Genomic DNA, 13939 nt, shown 5'->3' with positions numbered 1-13939 from the left:
TGAGGCCAGGAAACTGGGCCTTTGTAGCTCACACACTGAAAAGCCATTCTTGCACACAGAAGGGAGGAGGTATAATTTGGGGTTAGGCAGTATTGTTTGGTGAGAACAATTCCTGAAGAAGGATGAATCTGTCGGCCAGCACTCTAAGCTCCTGGACGTTCAGAGTGTCTCAGCTCCGAGGTTCCAGGAATCTCTGCGGCCCTTCACAGCATCTATCTACTCCACCTCCCCTCCTACCAACTCTGGGAAATAGTTGCTATCAATATGAGTGGATAGAACCAAAGGTCACAACACACACACACAAATGGCATAGGATGAATTTCCCAAGGCGTCTAATGCTGAGGCTTCTAACTGCAGAGAAAAATCAGTCTCTGTCCAAGGAGGTGTTAAGTGTGAGCCCAGGAACAGATGAACTGATGCTTGCTGGGAGACCATAAGGTGCCACCTGCCTGTTAATATGTTTTAGGATAGGAAAACTTGATATAGTTGAAAGCTGTAGTTTTGGGGAAAGGTCACCTTAGTATTCTCAAAAAACTTTAAATTGCCATTAAAGAGACTGCATGAAGAATTGTGAGAGCCTAACAGACTTAATCTCCAAAAGACGAAAATTTATATAACTATATTGTGATTAATTATTAGGATTAGGATTGCATTTTACCTTAAATTCTGAGGCCCATTTCATGTCTTGAACACAGTTTTTTATTCAAATTTCTTTCTCCTGCTTAGCTCTCTAGAACATAGGTCTTATGCATAATAAAGGTGTTAAGTATGCAAGAAAATATTGGAACCATCAGGGTCTATTTTGAGTTGATAAATATATGCAATATGGTGCTTGCACAACAGATGCCCTCTATTAAGTGAGCAATAAATATTTTCAGGACTAAAAGAAAGTGATGAAAAAGCAGCACGTTTGGGCTTCTTGTGTCACAAAGGTGATTACTCAGCTTCAATGCACAGAACATATGTGGAAGTCAAGGCTGATATTGCACTTCCATTCTCTATTTTCCAAATTTAAATTTTGAGAAACACCTATTAGAGCTGCCATGGGGAGGAGAAAGTGAAGAGGATTAATCTTACCAAAGTAAACTAATGAGTTGAAGAGGTAAAGAAGTGATCACTGGAGAGGTGCAGCAAAGAAAGCAAGGTGATACATGCTTAGATCTTCCTTAGAATTCTCTTTTCATGCAAATTTGGAAAAGCAGTATAGTGTGGGGAGAAAGAATTTTACAGAAGATTTGGATCCTCAATGAGTCCTTTCCTTTGCTACCTATGTGATTATTTAATGTCACTTCTGTGTTATTATTTGTTCTTTTTAGTTATACATGACAATGAAATCTATTTTGATATATTACACAAGATGGAATGTATCTTATTCTAATTAGGATCCCAGTCTTGTGAATGTACATGATGTTGAGATTCACTGTGGTGTATTCATTTTTGTACATAGAAATTCAGATTCATTTCATCTTTCATATTCCTATTCCCTCTCCTTTCTCTTCTTTCCCCATTGTCTAATCCACTTAACTCCCTCCGCCTTATAGTGGGTTAGCTTCCACATGTCAGAGAAACACTTGACCTTTGGTTTGGGGGCACTGACTTATTACATTTAGCATGATAATCTCCAGATTCATTCATTTACCAGCAAATGTCATAAAGTCATTCTTATTGGCTAGTATTCCACTATGTACATATACAACACTTTTTTTATCCATTCGTATGATTAAGGGCACCTAAGTTGGTTCCATAGCTTAGCTATTGTGAATTGAACTGTTATAAACATTAATGTGGATGTGTCACTATAATATGCTGATTTTAACTCCCTTGGATATATAGTGAGGAGTGGGATAACTGTGTCAAATGGTGGTTCCATTCCTAGTTTTTTGAGAAATCTCTATATTGCTTTCCATAGTGGTTACACTAATTTGCAGTCCCACCAACAATGTATCAGTATACCTTTTCCCCACATTGCCACCAGCATTTATTGTTACTTATATTCTTGATAATCCCATTCTGACTGGAGTGAGATGAAATCTCAGTGCAGTTTTAATTTGCATTTCTCTAATTGCTAGAGATGTTGAACACATTTTCATATATTTGCTGACAATGTATTTCTCCTTTTGAGAAGTGCCTGTGTAGCTCCTTTGCCTATTTACTGATTGGATTATTATTGTTGTTATTATTGGTGTTTTGTCAGATGATAAAATGAGGTGATTAAAGTAAAGTAGGATTATATGTTCACTAAGACTCCTTGTTCTTCATGTTTACATGTGCACATTTTTACACTTACTTTCTAAAGTGCTAGTGAGAGTGTAAATAGCTCTCTTCTATTATGCATGAAATATTATAGTATATCTACTTTTGGGAACAACTTCCTCACCTTGAATTAGAACATTGATATATACATCCTGGGTGGAGAGTAGCACTGGCTAGTTCTTTAATATTCCAATAATTTTAAATAGAAAATATATCATAAATTGCCATGTTCTTTGGATAATCCAGAGATATAAAAGAAGAGTTAAATTGTTTAGAAATCATTTTGCTAATCAAAAACGTGTCCAATAGTATGGAAACAATTCTTATGTTATATTTTCACTGATGGTTGTGCAGAAATTTTTATTTATATATAAGAAGGATGACAATTTGAGTCAAAATTGAATTCATTGAGTGTAAATATGTGTCTTCCTGAGGACTAGTAGGTTGAATGGGTTTTCTAGCAAAATACTTTTTTCATAGAGAGCAAGGTGCTTCTAGGAAAAGATGTGAACTTCAGGGAAAGAGAACTAATAATGCTTTGTCCAGTAACTAAAAAATTAGAAGAATAAGGACCCTGAAATTCAGATTTATCTCTGGGCTGCCTCAGAGTCCAGAGGATGGCAGAAGGGCTACAGATGAAAAATATCGAAACTCAATTGCATTAAGTTGGGAGGCCCAAGGCATCAGGCGTTAGCACAATGAAGTATGGGGGAAACAGTTCCCTGGCACTGTCAGTGGGCAGGTATGCCTTCAAAGTTCCGCTGGGAATCTCAAAACCATACTGAAGGGTTTTACCACAGGCAAGATGTAGTTAAAAGGATACATTCTGAGGGGGCTCCTATAAAGAAATGGGTTAGAGAGTGAGTGAAGCTCACAGCAACAAATGGTGGTGAAAGTGAGAGAAAATTAATTTGTTCTCATTAAATAAATTTTTAAAGATTTTTATTTATTTCTTAAAATTATAATTTGTTACATATGACAGCAGAATGCATTACAATTCATATTACACTTACAGAGCACAATTTGTTATATCACAGATTGTACACAAAGTAGAGTCACACCATGTGTGTTTCCATTCATGTACTTAGGATAATGATGTCCATCTCATTCCACCATCTTTCCTATCCCCATGCCTCCTCCTTTCCTTTCCCACCCCTGTGGTCTATCTAGAGTTCATCTCATCCTCCCATGCTTCCCCCATGATCCCATTATGAATCAGCATCCTTATATCAGAGAAAACATTTGGCATTTGTTTTTTTTGGGGGGATTGGCTAACTTCACTTAGCATTATGTTCTCCAACTCCATCCATTTACCTGTAAATGCCATGATTTTATTCTCTTTTAATGCTGAATAGTATCCCATTATGTATACATATCACTTTTTAAAATCCATTCATCTACTAAAGAGCATCTAGGTTGGTTCCACAGTTTAGCTATTGTGAATTGTGCTGCTATAAACATGGATATGGATGTGTCCCTGTAGTATGCTGTTTTTAAGTCCTTTGGGTATATACTGAACTTGTACTCCAATAAAATAGAAAATATCAAAGGCATCATAAAATTTCTAGAGTCATATGATTTGCCCAAATTGAATCAGGATGATATACACAATTTAGACAGATCAATTTGAAGGGATGAAATAGAAGATGCCATCAGAAACCTACCAACCAAGAAAAACCCAGGACTGGATGTATACACAGCTGAGTTCTATAATACCTTTAATGAAGAACTAGTACCAATACTCTTCAAATTATTTCATAAAACAGAAAAAGAGGGAGCACTTCCAAACTCATTTTATGAGACCAGTATCACCCTGATTCCAAAAACAGGCAAAGACACATCAAAGAAAGAAAACTTCAGACCAATATCTCTAACGATCATAGATGCAAAAGTTCTCAATAAAATTCAGGCAAATTGAATACAAAAACATATCCAAAGATTGTGCACCATGATCAAGTGGGGTTCATCCCAGGGACACAAGGTTGGTTCAACATATGGAAATCAAAAAAATGTAACTTATCACATCAATAGAGTTAAAGAGAAAAATCATATGATCATCTCAATAGATGCATAAAAAAATTCACAAAATACAGCACCCCTTTATGTTCAAAACTCTAGTAAAACTAGGAAGAACAAAAACATATCTCAACATCATAAAAGCTATCTGTGCTAAACCCCAGGCCAACATCATTCTAAATGGAGAAAAATTGAAAACATTCCTTCTAAAAACTGGAACAAGATAGGGATGCCCTCTTTCGTCACTTCTATTTAACATAGTTCTTGAAACACTGGCCAGAGCAATTAGACAGACAAAAGAAATTAAAGGGATACAGATAGGAAAAGAAGAACTCAAATTAGCACTATTTGCCAATGATATGATTCTGTACCTAGAAGATACAAAAAATTCCACCAGAAAACTTGTAGAACTAATAAATGAATTCAGAAAAGTAGCAGGATATAAGTGACTCAATTTTAATCTCTAGGAGTGGCAGAGAGTGGGTATACTGTGTTTCATTCCAAGACTAGTTCCTTTATCCTTTTGAGATATTACCACCAATACTTTCCAGTTTCCTTTGCATTCATCTGTGGCCATGGGACTGAGTTCTAGCCGATGAATCTGTACAGAAATTTCCACACCACATCTATGCCTGGCCTCTAGGAACTTCCTTCCTAGGCATATCTGATTGCAGCTGGCAAACTTTACATTGATAAATATTCCCATGTTTTTGTGGATATAGGGTAACATGTAATGTATCTAATTATAATTTCAATCATTTGTGAGTATTTTTTCTTTCCTTCTTTTGTTCTTATTTGAGTGTGTGTGTGTGGGTGGGTGTGTGTGTGTGTGTGTGGTGTCAGTTACTCAGTTAGTTTTAGGGTGTCTAAAAGAATGAAACTTTTTGAGTTTACAAGCTACTGACTGATAAACTATATCAAACCCCAGACCCAGACTTATTTTTTTTTTTAAATTTGGCCTGTACAGTAATGAAATACTATTGGAATTAATTTTCAACACACACACACACACACACACAAATGCATACACACATGCATCCTCCATGTCTCATTGTGCTAAAGGCTGATGTCTTGTGCCTCACAACTCAATGCAGATGAGTTGTGTTATTTTTCAGCTGTAGCCCTGCTGTGATCCTCTGGGGCTCTGAGGTGGTATGGAAATAAATCTAAATTTCAGGGTCCTCATTCTTCAGTTACTGGACAACACTTACTATATTAGTTCTTTCCCTGAAGTTCAAATCTTTCCTAGAACCACCTTTCCCTCTCTCTCTCTCTCTCTCTCTCTCTCTCTCTCTCTCTCTATATATATATATATATATATATATATATATATATAGAGAGAGAGAGAGAGAGAGAGAGAGAGATATAGATATAGATATAGAGATATAGATATATAGATATAGATATAGATAGATAGACATAGATAGACATAGATGTAGATTTTATGGGGAAAAACACCCTTGGATGTTTCTGTTTTAGTCTGATTTATGCTGTTGTAACAGAGTGAGATATGGTTATTAATAAGATTAACTTTTTACAGTTCTGAAGGCTAAAATCCAAGACCAGGGGACAGCATCTGGTGAGGGCCTTTGTTGGACAGGCCCCAAATGGACTATAGTTCGGCTTGCTCACTGAGGCTTTCAGTGGGCTATGTTTTGATTTTAGTGTGTGACCAAGGCCATGAATTGGCTATGTTATGGTTTGTGAAGGCCAGAAACATTCTGATTCAGCATAAATACTCAAGGTCATAAACATTAACTTGTGAGCATGGGCCTCTTTATATAACCTGTTGGCAGTGTGCCTTCTTTGATTGGACTGTATATAAATAATGCATGTCTGCTATCCTAATCTTGTCTTGTATCATCTTCCACTGCCAGGACCCTGAATCTGTTTCCTGGATCTAAGCCCTCACCCCAACAGCCTTAAAAGTGCATCATTCCATGGCAGCAGGTAGAAAGTAGAAACCTGAAGGTGAGAGTCAAAAAGAGATCAAGAGTCTGAACTGTCAGTGTCAAGCCCTTTTATATTTGGCATTAATCCATTCATGAGAGTGGAGCCCTCAAGACCTAAACACTCCTCCCAACACTGTTGTATCAGGGATTAAGTTTTTAACACAAATTTTGGGGACATATAGTTAAACCACAGCAGTTTTCTAACACTGTAGATAGTAACCCTTGGCTGGGCTGAGCAGAGGCTATACCTGTTCATGGTGTGAGCATGTGTTCTCCATTTTTATCTGTCCCCCCCCCACTTTCCCAATTGTATCATGGCCAGCCCTCCTCCCTCATTTGTCTTCCGCCAGGTCTCGGGAGCTCTTAGGACTTGTTGGCCCTTTTCTTTAGCATGTGTTTCCTAAGAGTTGTTTTTATTTTGTTTCTACCAAAGATACTTCAAATGCTATTGTAAGCTCTACAAGGCAGGATGACTTTCTTTTACTCTCTTTGTAAAAGAGATAGAATATATACTCCATCCAAAAACCTTAAACCTATCAAGCCTCTCTTGTCTTCTGCTTGGGGAGCTTTTAATCCAAAATGATCATAGAGGAGCTCTCCTGCTGCATTTAAAAGAATAAATCCAACTGAAACCCTTACACTTGAGCTCTTTTCAGCTATAAGACATGCAAAGCAGTGGGTGTCAAAAGAATGGAACCACCAAAAGTCATGAGCCATCCCCTCACCCAGGGATATGGAACCACCAATTACTGCAACCCTGCTGCACTAACACAGGGAGCAGCCACCATGAAGCCCCAAGGCCAGATAGGAGAGAAAGCAAGCCCTGTCACTAGCTCTTCACATGGGTCCAATGGGCAGTATAAATTGGAACATGGAGAAAGCTTTCCTTGATGGATGATAGGGTGATGAGGACCTTTTCTTTAAAAGTTTTGCTGGGGAAAATAGTGAAGTTTGCCTTAAAAAGAAGCACTTAAAATGATTAAAATTGGTATTACATAAGGAATATGCTTTAGAGAAACAACTCATGGGAACAGTATAATATCCTTTATGGACTAAGAAAGCCAAGGAAATCGTTTACATTCTTCAATTATTGTAATTTTTGTTTAATTGTTAGAAAGTCACAAAAAGACAGCCCTTTTCCCTCATAGCTCTCTCTTAATGACTTTATTCACATCTAAGTTTCTTTCCCCAGAGTCTAAATGAATGAATCAGACTTGCATTAAGTCAGGCCCAGTGAGAGAAATGGGCACTAGTTAATGAAAGTAATTTCAAATTCTGCCAAAATGTTGCTTGAATGTTTCCCTTTTCCGTCTACATTTTAATCCTCCTGTGGATTCAGAAGCAGCATCTGCCCTTCAAATGACCTTGCTTCTTCTCAGGCCAGGGTTGTGCTCTCAAGTACATTTGGGGATTAGAGTTCACTCTATTACTCTCCTAGCTGATGTGCTTTTTCTATGAACAATATTATAGTTCAGACTAGCTGTGTAATTCAAGATTCATTTTTCCTTTCTGGATATTTAAAGGCAAGGCTGCATATCAATTTCAGCCATTCCATCACAGGTGAGGCCAATTTCTTGAACAGGCTCTGGGTAGAACTTTTTCTTTGATTTCCAGTTGGATTCACAAATTAGGCCCTTAAATTGCAGGTAAAATTTTTTTCAGGCAAAGAAATTTTTACAGCTTAGTACCAACATCATGTGGTCAGTCTCACTGACTTCTGAGGTTATTTTTAGTACCAGTAGGGTACTGATTGGGACTTCTTCTGAGTCTGTAATATTACTAATTCAGTAAATCTCCAATGATCAAACCATTTCTGACACATTTGAATCTTGATTTTCTTCCTTTCTAGTTATGTACAGAAATAGAATAAATGTTTATTTCACAAGCACTATATATAATGTGGCAATGAGAAGAGGCTGGGTGGTTCTTGGATAGTTCAAGAATTGGATGATACTTTTTCTAATGTTAGATATGATAGATGACAGGATTAGGGAGAGAAAAAGAACTCAGACTACATTTCTCATGCAGCTTGGTAATAAACAAATGTGGGATTTGGATACAAGCTCATTTATATACATTTATATTGGCATACATATATCCCTTTTTTTGTACATGTTTATGGGAACTGTCTAATTATTTTGTAATCTCATATGTTTCACCATAACACATAGCCTTCTAGAGTTGATTGATAAGTGAAATTCTGCACATGGCAAATGGATCTGACATTCTATCCAGTGTTTAGCATGTGATATTTGTGTATTTAGATCTTGGTCTACTTTGTTCTAAGTCTGGAAAAAAAATATTCTCTCACTTTAAGTGTGTTTCTTAGAATTTCTTTCATGAACTGGACCTCTGAGGTACTTGAAAATGATTGCTGAAATGTTGGCAATTCTTAAAAGGATAGGAAGCATCTGAAAGTCAAAGAAGTTTCTGAGTAATATGATACTTAAAGATAACAAAACCTGCCATTTTCTGGTTTTCTACACTAATGTGAAAATCAGCGGTCATGGAGGCATATGTAACATAGAGTAGCAATCATGAAGGGGTTTTTCTTCTCTTTCTTGGATTCAAGGTACATTTGGTAACTTCTGTGGTCTGAATATATGTGTCCCTCCAAAGTCATGTGAGTGTTGAAACTGAATAACCAGTGTAGTGATATAGGATGCAGAGCTTTTGGGGAGTGACTAGGTCTTGAGGATGGACCCCTCATGAATGGAATTAGTGCCCTTTTAGAAGAGGCACAAGGGTATCAGTGATGGATGTGGACCTGTGCCTGCCAATCAATTTGCTGGTGCCTTGATCTTGTACTTTCCAGCCATCAGAACTGTAAGAAATAATTCCCTTTTTTATAAATCACAATTTTATGGTATCTTATAATAGTAGCTCCTGTGTTTTTGGTATAAGAATCTTGAGTTAATGGTATAGAAATTTAAATTCAGACTCCAGAAAAGTTATGATATGTTCTTATTTTGAACTTCACTTAATATCTAGTTAGTCTATCTGAGAGCCATGAAAGTACAATCTCATCAACAGATTAATTTTAGCTAATGAAAGAACTCTGATGGTCACCTCTATATCCCATAACAAATGTACATTATTATTATTACTTTTGTGTTAGTTTTCTTGACTCAGTCCCTTTATTTTCATTGGTGTCCCAAAGAAAGTACGATGGTAAGAATTCTAAGCCTGGTAGGAAAGGAGGCTTATATCAGATAAATAGAACCAAATAAGAGAAAGAAGTCTCCAAGAATAAATAGCATTTTTTTCCTGTTTAAATTGGTAAGGAATTAAATCAGTCATCGAGTGGTCATTTTTTAGCTTCCCATGCTCAGTTCAGTAATATATTGGTGTTTATAAAGAAAGACCTTTCAGTCAAGGTTAACTGAGGATCATAACCATAGTAATAGTAAATATTACTTATTAAATGCTTACTCTGTGTCAGATACTGCTAAGCTAATTACTCCCAATGGATTATCTTATTTAGACCAGGTAGCATCCATGTGAGGTAGGTATAGTTATTTTATCAGGAAACAGAGCACAATGATATTGTTCTATTGAATTGATGAGAAATGAGAAATGATGAAGTCTTGCAATTGCTCCAGCCAGCTAGCAGGCATGCTGGTTAGTCATAAGCATCAAGAGTAGCAGGACAATTTACAGAATACGTGTCAAGGATCAAGAAGAAAGTCCCAGAGACAGTCATGGAATTTTGATCTCCAAGAACCAAATGGTTGTGAGGCTGACAAAGTCAGGGGAATGGTACTTGGGGCTTGTTTAGCATCATTCTCAAATTTGGAGTTAGCAGTAGACTGGCCCTGCAACAGAGCTGTAAAGCCAACACCTGTGGCCTTGGTTCCCTGTGGATTCTCTTACAAAGTGCCACACTACCTATACACTGGCTTGTCATGGAATGATATGGTGCAGAGGAACAGGCTTGGAGTCTGAAGTGCTTCAGGACAATCAGACTCCTGATGGACAAGTTTTGGAAACACATTCATCAATTTTTTTCACATAAATTTTCCACACAGAAGTGATCTATGACTAAAATCTATGGCTAAGTAAATTTAAATTGATTCTTTTATGAATTATAAAATAAGATATTCAATAGATAAGAATTATTGTGTCGTAGTCTATAATCACTGGGGTGTTTTTCTTTTGGGGCGGGGTTTAAAGAGACAAAAGTTTGTCTCTTTAAAGAACATTTTCTGATATGGGCCATGGCAAGTGCCCTATGCCTTTGTCACATTATAGGCATGTCAAGACCCTTTTGCCATTTTTGGTGACTATGTCCCACAGAAATATCATTAAAAACAGTAAAAGTGAGGATGATGACTAAAATACCACATTAAACTTACTTTGTTCTTTATAGTTTGCACAGTTCTTTCACTAATTTAACTTGTTAACTATTTTTAATAATCCTATGGGATAGAAATTGTCATTATCCCTTCATCACATGTAGAAAGAATGAATACGAATCTTTACATAGACTTCTTGTTTTATGAGGGGTTCCTTGGAGAGGCCTTTGAGCTGGAAATGTTTGTTCAAGAGGTTTTTTGGTGAGTGCCCTCAGGAACAATACTCAGTGGGGTTGGAAGGAGCAGGATGGGGCAGAGGGACAAGTTGAGCTGCAATGTGGTTACAGTAAGTGATTACCATGATCCCATGGAAAACTCTGGCATTGGGACAGCTATTCAGAGCTGTCCTCAACTTGGCAAGGGGCCAAGCTTGTGGTGCCCTGCATCAACTACTCATGAGATATGGACTCGTGCCAGAGAAGGGGTATAATCTTGAATGAGGCCACTCCTTTCAGTGGATAGCAGTTCCTGAGATCATCTGTGAGTCATTGACTCTCCTTGACAATAGACGTGCTGGTTCTGAAAGGGGAAACGGGGTGGCATATCACATCATATACTAAAGTATACTTCTTGTGCTATTCAGATCTACCTGCTGTATATAATGAGGTCACTATTTATGGTTTGGATGAGGTGTCCCCCAAGAACTCATGTGTTAATGCAGGAATGTTTAGAGATAAAATGATCAGCTTGTTAGAGCTGAAACCTAATCAGTTTATCCCAGTTTGAATGAACTGGGTGGTAATTCTAAGCAGGTAGAGCTTGGCTGGAGGAGGTGGGTCACCTTGGGTATCTCCTGGAATGGTGGACCTTTCCCCGCTCTCTCTGCTTCCTGGTCAGTAATTAACTGAGCAGTACTCTTCCACGACACCCTTCTTCCTCAAGGTGCTGCCTTACCAGAACAATGGGCTGGGACCTCTGAAACCATGATCTCCAAGAAAATCTTTCACTCCTCTAAGTTTTTCTTGTCAGATATTTTGGCCACAGTGACACAAAGCTGACTAAAGCAGCCAACCCATCCCTGGGAACAGCTCCTCTGTGACTCTGGTTGCTTTCTTTTCCTGGGAAGGCTAAGGAGGAAGCTAGTCAGATGAACCCAACCCACTACTTCTGCATATTGCTACTCTTCATCTTTTGCCTTTCTTCCCCATTCCCCTCACCCTTGCTCAGACTTCTTCTGACTAGTGGTTTACCAAGCTCACTTGGTAACAGACTTTGATCTCTGACAGGTCTGAGCCCCTGGCCACCATGGCTGTCTTATGCCATGGCTTCTGTATCTTTCTGTTTATCATCAATTCTTGGCAAAGAAGTACTAGGTTATACCTCAGTGGATCGCCTGGGTGTCAGATCTCCCCCCACAGTGCAACAGCTGTTCTACCTCCTGATGACCATGGCCAAAGAAAGTTAGGCCTTTGGGGGATGATTGATCAATTCTTCTTTGCCTTTCCTTTGATTTGAGGTGCACAAAGTGACTGGGTGGCAGATATACTGAGAGTTTAATGGAACTTTCACTGGTACACTGGGTCCTCTGGTACAAGTATTCCCCTGCTAGCAACCCAGTACCTAAATACACAAAGTCCAGAGTTTTGGGGATAAGAAATGAAAATCCTCCAACTGAGATCCTAGGAGTGATGGAAGCAAGGACAGTTCTGATTTTGTCCTTGTGTCTCTAATGGAATCTCTTATCATCCTTCATAGTGTACAGAGAAGAGCCAGCCCCAATTACTCAATGATGGTGATATGCCTCTCTCCAAAATTTCATATGGCTTGCTAAATGGAGCTCAACAAAAGTGGCCTGTAGAGAACTGAGTGAAGAAATTTTAAATCTCTGCACTATTAGAAGCTATGGAAAGTTTGCTCTTTTTTTTTTTTTTTTTAAAGGTGAGAATGTTTTGACAGATCTGAATATTGAGAAAATTTAAATATATAAAGACTTATTTTTTTGCCTTTTATAGTTCTAAAAACTACAGGACAAATCAATCCCATTACCTGTTTTATAGGAACAGATAGAGTAGGCATAGAGTAGGCATAGAGTAGGCATAGAATAGCCATGTCATTCATTTAACTGTCTATGGATATTTTTGTGCTATGACATCAGAGGTGAATATTTGAAATAGAAACATGATGGCCTTAAAATATTTACTCTTTGGCTCTTTTTTTGGAAGAATTTTCCAACTTCTGGTTTGGCTAGCTAAATTGTGATTAATAATTTGTTTGATCATAAAAACAACAAGTTTGTTATATTTAGACATAACATTATTAATAAAAACTTTTATTTGAGCATAACATGCAAACAAGAGAGCAAGAGTGACCTCAGCTCTGGCTAGAGGTATGTCACTCTTGCTCTCCTGGTACTCCCTAAACTTTGGCTCTTTGGAGTTCTTTTTGATTTATTCTTCTCAGTTACATTTTTCTTTTAAACACAGTCTGCAGTTAAAACTTCACATTTTGTGCCCAACACTTGAGTGTAGGGTCTTGGTAGGACTTAGTTCTCACTTGTGCAAGGAACATTCAGCAACAACAATCTGGATATGAAATTCGCCCCTGGCTTTAGTCCAGGGTTATTTTTCTCCTGTGGATGCCCAGGAATTGTTGTGGTGTGTCTGGTTACTTTCTGCCCTAGTTTGTTGAGGAGCTTCCAGAAACAGATTCTGTAGTTGGAGCCATAGCTCTGGTCTGCTGCCCTCACTAAGTCAAGTGAAGACACAGATGTCTAAACATCACTTGAGAGCTTTACTGTCCACAGGCAAAGTCCCTACTGAGCAGATCAACGTAAGAACAGCTCCATTTTTCAAACTAGAACTGAACAAAACAAGCCCCCTTGAGTCATTCCTCAAAACAAACCTTCTGTGTCTGATTCTCTCATTAGGGATGAATTTGGACCCTGTAAACTGGCCATAAGGGAGGGCAGGAAAAGGCAGAAGCAGGGAAAGAAGTATTACATGTTCACTTTTCACTTTTTTAAAAAAATATTTCACAGATGACATTGTATGTATTCATCATACACAGTGATGTTTTAAAGTCTACATAGGTTGTGGAGTATTTAAATCTAGGTAATCAATAATAGCATTATATTAATAGTTATCAGTTTGGGGTACAGAGCACTTAAAATACACTATCTGTATTTTTTTTCCAGCATATAACAAATCATCATTAATTATAGTCATTTTGCATTACATGCATATCTGTTTGAAGAAAGGATTTCTTGCCCCCTCCCTGAACTCACTCACTTATAGATGTGTGTGAGATCCTTCTGTATGGCTGCTCACCAAAGCCCTTTAGGGTGGTGAGGTTGTGTTTTAGGTTTGGGGAAAATTTTTGAATACTGAAATTCAAACAAAGAGGATGGAAGTGCTTTGTAGGCAC

Source organism: Callospermophilus lateralis, chromosome 12 (genome assembly GCF_048772815.1).
Source record: "Callospermophilus lateralis isolate mCalLat2 chromosome 12, mCalLat2.hap1, whole genome shotgun sequence".
NCBI classification, from domain to species: Eukaryota; Metazoa; Chordata; class Mammalia; order Rodentia; family Sciuridae; genus Callospermophilus; species Callospermophilus lateralis.
This window is presented reverse-complemented; position numbering follows the sequence as displayed.